Source organism: Sciurus carolinensis, chromosome 15 (assembly GCF_902686445.1).
Source record: "Sciurus carolinensis chromosome 15, mSciCar1.2, whole genome shotgun sequence".
In the NCBI taxonomy this organism is placed as follows: domain Eukaryota; kingdom Metazoa; phylum Chordata; class Mammalia; order Rodentia; family Sciuridae; genus Sciurus; species Sciurus carolinensis.
Genome location: NC_062227.1, coordinates 4,664,298 through 4,673,250, shown reverse-complemented (window position 1 = coordinate 4,673,250; position 8,953 = coordinate 4,664,298).

Below are 8,953 nucleotides of genomic sequence, written 5' to 3'. Positions count from 1 at the left end.
AACTACACGGAGGAGGTAAGAATTTGTCCTGGGCTGGGTGTAGCTCAGTGGTGGAGCGTGTTCTCAGCACGTGGAAGGCTCTGGGTTCAATCCCTAGCACCATCCCTCACACGCACATCAGAATTGGTGGGGATTGGCTTGAAACTTGAAGCTCGTGTCTTGTCCTGTAGTGATTGGGATGCTCATTCCATTCTCAGAGGCTACATATAAAACACATGAAGATGTTGCTGAAAAGCTGCCTCTGCACCCTGTGTCTCTGGGACACCACAAGGGCCTTTGAGGGATAGTTAACTCCCAATCTACGGCAGCCTTTAAAAATTAAGTGTGTTGGGGATTATGGTCGGATGTGAGGTCCCAAAGCTCCTGTTAATGCAGGCATATTCAGAGGTGAATCATTGGGTTGTGAGAGCTGGAACCTAACCAGCCCATCCTATCTGAACGGGCTCTCTGGGTGGTAGTTGTGGGCAGGTGCAGCATGGCTGGAGGAGGTGGGTCTGGAGGTGGCCCTGGAAGGGTCATCTTCCATACAGTCCCTGCCCCTTGGTCTCTCTGCTCCCTGAACCTGCCATGAGCTGAGCAGCGTTCCTCTGTGGTGCCCTTCCGCCATATTTTGCCTCACTTGGGTCTAAAGTGATGGTGTTGGCCAACTGTGGACTGAGACCTCTGAAACTGAGAAAAATAAAAATTTTCTCTTCCAAGTTGTTCTCGTCAGGTATTTTGGTAACAGCAATGAAAAGCTGATTAATACAGTTGGTACTAGCAAAAAAGATCAGAATAATTTAAATGTCCACCAGGAGGGAGAGAGTTGATATTTGGAAAACCATGTAGCAGTTTGAATAAATTGGAACTTATAAACCCACTCTAGTCTCTTATGAATATGGAAATACCGTCTGTATTTTTATACAAAGGTGTTCCTTTTTTTTTTTTTCTAATTTGGATGAAATTTTACTTGTGTCAATTTGATCAAAGCAGAAAGAAAGCAAATATTCACATTGGTATTATCATTTACATAACCTCTACTCTTGAAATTTGGTGGGATATTTAATTTTCAATCAAGCATGTTCTATACAAAGGCATTCTTTTTTTAATATGTATATTTATTTATTTATTTATTTTTTTAAATTATAAGTTGTTATTTATTTATTTTTTTAATTGTAAACAAATGGGATACATGTTGTTTCTCTGTCTGTACATGGCGTAAAGGCATACCATTTGTGTAATCATAAATTTACATAGGGTAATGTTGTTTGGTTCAATTCTGTTATTTTTTCCCTTCCCCCCATCCCTCCCACCCCTCTTTTCCCTCTATACAGTCCTTCCTTCCTTCATTCTTGCCCCCTTCCCTAACCCTAACTCTAACCCTATCACTAACCCCTCCCACCCCCCATTATGTGTCATCATCCACTTATTAGCGATATCATTTGTCCTTTGGTTTTTTGAGATTGGCTTATCTCACTTAGCATGATATTCTCCAATTTCATCCATTTGCCTGCAAATGCCATAATTTTATCATTCTTTATGGCGGAGTAATATTCCATTGTATATATATACCACAGTTTCTTTATCCATTCATCAACTGAGGGACATCTAGGTTGGTTCCACAATCTGGCTATTGTGAACTGAGCAGCTATGAACATTGATGTGGCTGTATCTCTGTAATATGCTGATTTTAAGTCCTTTGGGTATAGACCAAGGAGTGGGATAGCTGGGTCAAATGGTGGTTCCATTACAAAGGCATTCTTGACATCAAAATATATAAACACAGAAAGAAAGAAAAATACTGGCTGGTTCCTTAAGGCCTTTGACTCCCTTCTAATCTGATGACAGTCAAAACATTCTTTCCCCTCTGGCTTCTTTTCATCTAATGACATCTAATCAGTTCTTATTTTCTGCAAGGAAGAGAGAAAACATGAGGAAGTTATGAAGGAAAAATGGGAGACAGTGGGTGAGTCTGGATGGTGGATCTGAAGGTGGATCTCTGTGTGTCTGTCAGTGTTCTTCAGAGAAATGAATGGGGTGGGTGGGGGACTCAGGCAGGACTTCCAGGCTACGCTCTTCAGGCAGAAATCCTTCTTCCCTGGGAAACCCCAGTTGTATTCTTAAGGTCTCCAACTGATTGGATGGAGCCTGCTCACATTACCAAGAATAATGTCCTTGCTTCAAGTTAATCACATCGACAGAGTAACCTCATGGCAATCTCTAGACTGGTATTTTGCCAAAGATTTGGGCACCATAACCTGGCTAAGTTGACACAAAAATTAATCATCACAGTCTGTAAATACAAAGATGGCAAGATGGCCAAGTGTGGTAGGTAAGAAAAACATTCTGCAAATGGGCACGACATGGTACCACTCTGTACAATCAAAGAGCACACGAAATAAAAATAAAGAGCGAGGTTGTGGAGGAGCAGAGCAGGAAGGGTCTTCAAGGGTTGTCCCCTGAACTGAATGTACTGGGGTCTAGTGACACTAACTGGTGCTGGAGACAGACACGTGTTTCCAGGTGAGGCTCTGGGAGGGAAGGCCTGTCAGTATTTTGGGTGTTCAGCTCCTGAGTGCTTGTCACATGTTGTAGACATTCTGGTGTGTGCTGAAAGGGGCTTTGAGCATCTGGAGGGTCCCCCTGGGGCTTGGGGAGGCTTCTTGCTGCTGGCCCATGAGAAATCAGAAGCCATCTGTAGGAAGCAAACTAACACATACGACCAACCATTGAGCAAGTTATCTTGGAAGCCCAGCCTCTTCAGACCTACAGATGTTGCCAGCATGAATAGAGACACGAAGATGATCTTGTTCTTCCTTTGCTGATTACTGAACATAAATCTGCAGATGACTTCTATATCTGCCCTCAGAACAATGACCTTCCATGGAACCACAAAATCAGAGAAAGAAAACAGAGAACTTTGGGGTCAGGTAAGTTTCAGAATTAAGACAGCTTTCAGAATTCAGAAATGTAATGGTCCAAATACCATCTTATACCCCCAGCATGTGCAAAGATTGATGCATCCTAATTGTACATATTTATGCAGTACATTGTGATATCTCAATACATGCTTACAACATGTAATGCTCAGATCAGGGTTATTAGCATTTCTATCACCTCAAACAATTGGTATTTCTTTTTGTTGGGGACAGTCACAGTCCTCTCCTACTGTACTTTTGAAATATACGGTAGTTGTTGACTAGTGCAACAGAACAGTAGAACGTATCCCGCCTATCTTTTACCTGTTAGTTATCTGCTCATTATTCCACCCTCCGCCCCCTTTCCAGTCTCTGCTGACCTCTGTTCCATTCTTCTATGAAATCAGCTTTTCCTACTTCCACATGTAAGTGAGGGCATGTGGTCATTGTCTTTCTTTGCCTGCCTATTTCACTTAACACCGTGTTCTCCACCTCCATTCGTATTGCTGTGAGGGACAGGATTTCATGCTTTTTCATGGCTAACTTCCACTGCATAGATGTATCACATTTTCTTTATCCATTCTTCTGTTGATGGACACCTAGGTTGATTCCATGTCTTGGCTATTATGCAACAAACGCGGGAATGCAGATCTCTCTTCAACACACCGATTTTCTTTCCTTTGGGAATATTCCCAGTAGTGAGATTGCTGGATCACATGGTAGCTCTATTTTTAGTTGTTTTGAAAAACCTCCATATTGTTTTGCATCATGTTAACAATTTACGTTCCCACCGGTGATGCAAGAGTTCCCCTTTCTCTGCATCCTTTTTAACAGATTTGAAATTCAGGGGCAAGATGATAGCTCACTGTGGTTTGGATTTTCATTTCCACAGTGGTTTTGAACCTTTTATTTTATACTCAACCTTTTCTTCTTTGGAGGAAATGTCTGTTCAGTTAATTTGCCCATTTAAAAATTGCATTATTAATATTATTATTTTTGCTGTTGAGTTGTTTTCAGTTCTTTATGTTTTCTGTGTATTAGTCCCTTGATTTGATTAACAGTTTGCAAATATTTTTTTTTAATTCTGCACTCGGTTTCTTCACTCTGTTGATTGTTTCCTTTGCTGTGTGGAAGCTTTTAAATTTGGTGTAATCCCATTTGTCCATTTTGGCTTTTGTTGCCTGTGCTCTTGGGTTCCTATCAAAAAATCTTTGCTCAGACCAATGTCCTACGTATTACTCCTATTTTTTCTTTATAGTAATTTCATAGTTTCAGGTCTTGCATTTAAGTCTTTAGTCCATTTTGAGTTGATTTTTGTATATGATGAGAAATAAAGGTCTAGTTTCATTCTTAAGTATGGATTTCCAGTTTCTTTTTCTCGTTCCATGTCTTAGAGGAAATACTTTCAACTTTTCCCCATTTGGTATGATTTCAGTTGTGGGTTTGTCATGTGTAACTTTTATTGTGTTGAGGTACAATCCTTCCAATTTGCTGAGAGTTTTGATCATGAAAGGATGTTGAATTTTATCAAATACTATATTCTGAATATTGAGATAATCATGATTTTTGTTCTTTGTTCAGTTAATACAATATATCACATTTATTGATTTGTGTATATTGAACCATTCTTATATCCCTGGTGGAAGTCCCTTTTGATCATGGTATATAATCTTTTTGTTGTATTGTTGAATTTGGCTTAGTAGTATTTTTTTTTTTTGAGAATTTTATTTGTCTATAGTTTGTGTGTGTGTGTGTGTGTGTGTGTGTGTGTGTGTGTTCTTATATGGTTTTGGTATCAGGCTAATGCTGGCCTCTTAAATGAGTTTGGCAGAGTTTCTTCTCCTTTACTTTTCTGAAATAGTGAAAGGAGAGTCAATGTCGTTTCTTCCCTAAAGGTTTGGTAGAATTCAACAAAACATCAGGTCCAGGGCATTGGTTTGCTGGAAGACTTTTTACTACTGATACAATCTCCTAACTCACTATCTGTCTATTTAGGTTTTCTGTTTCTTCATGGTTCCATCTTAGTAGGTTGTATATGTCCAGGAATTTATCCATTTCTTCTAGGTTTTCCAATTTTTTGGTGTTTATTTGTTTATTAGCTCTAATGACCATTTGTATTTCTGTGCTATCTATTGTAATTTCTTCCTTTTCATCTCTGATTTTATTTATTTATTTTCTCTTTTTTTCTTAGGTTGGATAAAATTTGTAGATTTGATTTTTTTTTTTGTTAAACCTGACTTTTCTTTTGTTGATATTTTGGCTTTTTTTTTTAGTCTCAATTTCATTTCTTTCCCTTCTAATTTTTGTTCTTTTTTTCCTTCTAATAATTTTAAGTTTGGTTTGTTCCTGCTTTTCTAGTTCCTTGAGGTGCATCACTAGGACATTATTTGAAATGTTTTTGGTTTTTTGATGTAGGCATTTATTGCTATAAATTTTGCTCACGATATTGATTCTGCTGTATCAAATAGGTTTGGTATATTGTGTTTCCATTTTCATTTGTTTCAAGAAAATTTTCAACTTTTAATTTTTTTCCATTGGTTGTTAAGGAGCCTGTTGTTTAATTTACATGGATTTGGACAGTTTCTTGAGTTTTAATTGCTGATTTCCAGTTTTATTCCATTGTGTTCAGAGAAGACAAATGATTTCAAGTTTTGTTGAGAGGTTTTTTTTTTTTTTTGAGCTCTAACATATGGTGTGGCCTGAAGACTGTTCTGTGCAAGTAAGAAGAATTTATTTTCTTTTGCTGTTGGATAAAATGTTCTGTCAATGTCTGTTAGGTCAATTTGATCTATAGCTTAAATATCATTTTTTTCCTGGTTGGCTCATCTCTCTATTGTTAAAAATGGATTATTGAAGTTGCCAATTATTATTGTTTTGGAGAGTCTCTCTCTCTGTCTTTAAATATAATAATGTTTGCTTTGTAAGTTATATATAGTTATATACATAGCCTCTGTATGATTGTTATATGGTCCTCTTGCTGAATCGATCCCCTTATGATGACCTTGGCTCTCTCTGTGGTTTTTGAGTTCACATCCACTTTACGTGATGTCAGCACACCCACTTCTGCTCAGTTTTGGTTTCCACCGGCGTGGACCATCTCTTTCCTCCCTCATTTTTGGTCTGTGTGAGTTTCTACTGGTGATGTGATTTTCTTATAGACAACATAGTTGGGTCTTCTTTTTTTGTGTCCAGTCAGTCTATGACTTTAGCTTAGGGACTTTAATCCATTTAAATTCCAGTTTATTATTGGCAGGTGAGAACTTGCACTTGTCATTTTGATATTTTCTCATTGTTTGAATGTCCACTGTTTCTTCCTTTATCATTGCTTATCTTTGTGATTGGTAGTTTTCTGCAGCGATTAGGTTTTATTTCTCCTTCCCATTGTGCATCTCCTCTGCTACTAGTTTTATACTTCCCTGTGTTTTCATGGTGGTAGTTGTTGTCCTTTTGCTCTTAGACGTAAAAATCCCTTAAGAATTTCTTGTAAGGTTGGTCTAGTGATGATGAATTCCTTCAGGTTTTGCTCGTCTGGGAAAGACTATTTCTTCTTCACTTGTGGAGAGGAGCTTTGCTGGGTATAGTATTCTTGACTCACAGGTTTTTTTTCTTCCAGAACTTGGAATATATCATCCTATTCTCTCCTGGTTTCCAAGGTTTCTGCTGAGAAATCTGTTGTTAATCTAATGGTGATTCCTTTATGTATGGCTTGATGTGGTCTCTTTGTGCTTTTAGAATTCTTTCTTTGACTTTTGACAGCTTCATTACAAGGTGCCTTGGAAAGGACCCTTTTGATTTTAATTCCATTAAGTTTTTTGAGCTTCATGGATCTGGGTGTTCATATCTCTCCCAAGATGCTATCCTTTGGATATGGTTTGAATGTTTCCCAAGGCCTCCTCTGCTGTAATTCAAGCCACACTGTGAGGAATGAAAGAGATGTAAACTTAATCAGCCTATGGTGTTTAGAAACAGCAACTTTGGAAAGGATTATATGGTCATTAGGGTTAAGCCCCCATGTTTAAATCCCAGTGCCTTCCTAAGAACAGGGCGAGAGCCCAGACACACATACGCATATACACTCCCCGTGTCTTGCCATGTGATGCCCTGTACGGCCTTGTGATTCACCAGCACAAAGTCCAACACCAGATGCAGTTCTTTGATCTTGCCCTTTTTGATCTGTGAGCCAAAATAAATCTTTTCTTTATAAATTAGCTAGTCCTTGTGTTATCAGCAGGAGAAAATGAACTAATACACAAAATTGGGAAGTTTTCAGCTATTATTTTGTTGAATAGGTATTCTATAATTTTTCAAAATTTTTTCCCTTTTTAATGAGAATATTTGTTTACTTAGTGGTGTCCCATAGATCTTAGAGGTTTTCTTTGTTGAATTTGTCATTCAGATTATGAAATGTTCTCCTGATTTCATTGAATTTTCTATGTATCTTCTCTTGTATCTTGATGAGTTCTCTTAATATCATTCTGAACTCCTTTTCAAGCATTTCATATATTTCCTTTTCTTTGGGTCTGTTAATGAAGAATTAATGTATTTCCTTAGAGGTGTCATTTTATGTTCCTTTTTCATGCTTCTTGCGTCCCTAGGTTGATATTTGCACATCTGGTGGAGCAGTTTTCTCTACTAACTTTACAGGGTGGTGTTTGTACTTGAAGACTTCCTGCTGGAGATGCGACCTAGGACATGGAATAGGTATTCCTCATTTGGGTGTGTTACTCCAGTCTATTTGCTGAGTGACCTGAAAGGTGCTGGTTTTGAGTGGACCAGAATAAGAGAAGGTTCTGCGATAGGTCCAGGTTGCTGTATCAGCTGCTTTGCCCCTTGGGTCACATGGTCCAGCAGACACAGTGGTGCTTGAAATGTCAATGTCAATTACAGATGCTATCTGGGACATTTGGCAGGTCCCTGTAGGTGAATCACATTGTAGATCCTTAGAATAAGTCCCTTATTGGAATAAGTCCTTGCCATCCTCTGTGGATAACTTCTCTCTCTCTCTCTCTCTCTCTCAGTAAATAGTTCTTGGCCCACTACTCATCCTAACCACTTACCCATGGGTTGTAAGCTGTCATGCAACCTGAGCTGCCCACCATGAACTGAGTTTATCTGATTTACCATCCCTGCAGCTGGGTGTACAGAGGGACTCCATCATCCAATCAAAGTGGTATGTGTGATTAGACTGAGCAGTCCCTGAAGGAACGAGTTATAGGAAGAAGTGGCCCCAAAGTCTGTGATTCCCCACTTCTGCTACATCACCTTCTCTTTCCCAATTTGCACTTTAGGTTTCATGGAGAGGTCTCTGTAATTCATTGGCAGAGCAAGAGAAGACTCAGAACTGGTTTACAGGTGGTTCTACTAATAAACAGGTACTAAAATTGTTCAAAATCTGAACCATGTCACTGGAATGTCATTGAAGGGCATTAATGAAGGAAACTTTGCCCAGTAGGAAGAACCTTGAGCAGTGCACCTTTGCTTGAAAGGAGAAAAGTTTGGATGTACAATTATACACTGATCCATGGGCTGCAGCCAATGATTTGGCAATGGTTCGGATGTGAGGTGTCCCCTCAAGACTCCCCGTGTTAATGCAAGAATATTCAGAGGTGAAGATTTTGAGAGCTGGGACCTAATCAGTTCATCTCAGTTTGAATGAACTAACGGGGTCGTCACTGTAGAGATGGGGTGGGGCTTGACTGGAAGAGGTGGGTCACTGGAAACATGCCCCAGAAGGGTTCATCTTCCTGGTGGCCCTTCCCTTCTTTCTCTGCTTCCTGGCCAACATCAACAGAGTAGTGCTCCTCCACCATGCCCTTCTGCCATGATGTTCTGCTTTACCTTGGGCCAGAGCAATAGCATCAGCCCACCATGGTGTAACCCTCTGAAACTGTGAACTTTTCTTCCTCTAAGTTGTCCTTGTCGGGTATTTTGGTTATAGTGACAAAAAACTAACACAGGCAGTATGGTGAAGATGTGGAAGGAACATAAGTGGAAAATTGATGACAAGGAAATTTAGGGAAAGGGCATGTGAATAAAACTTTCTGAATGGCCAAAAC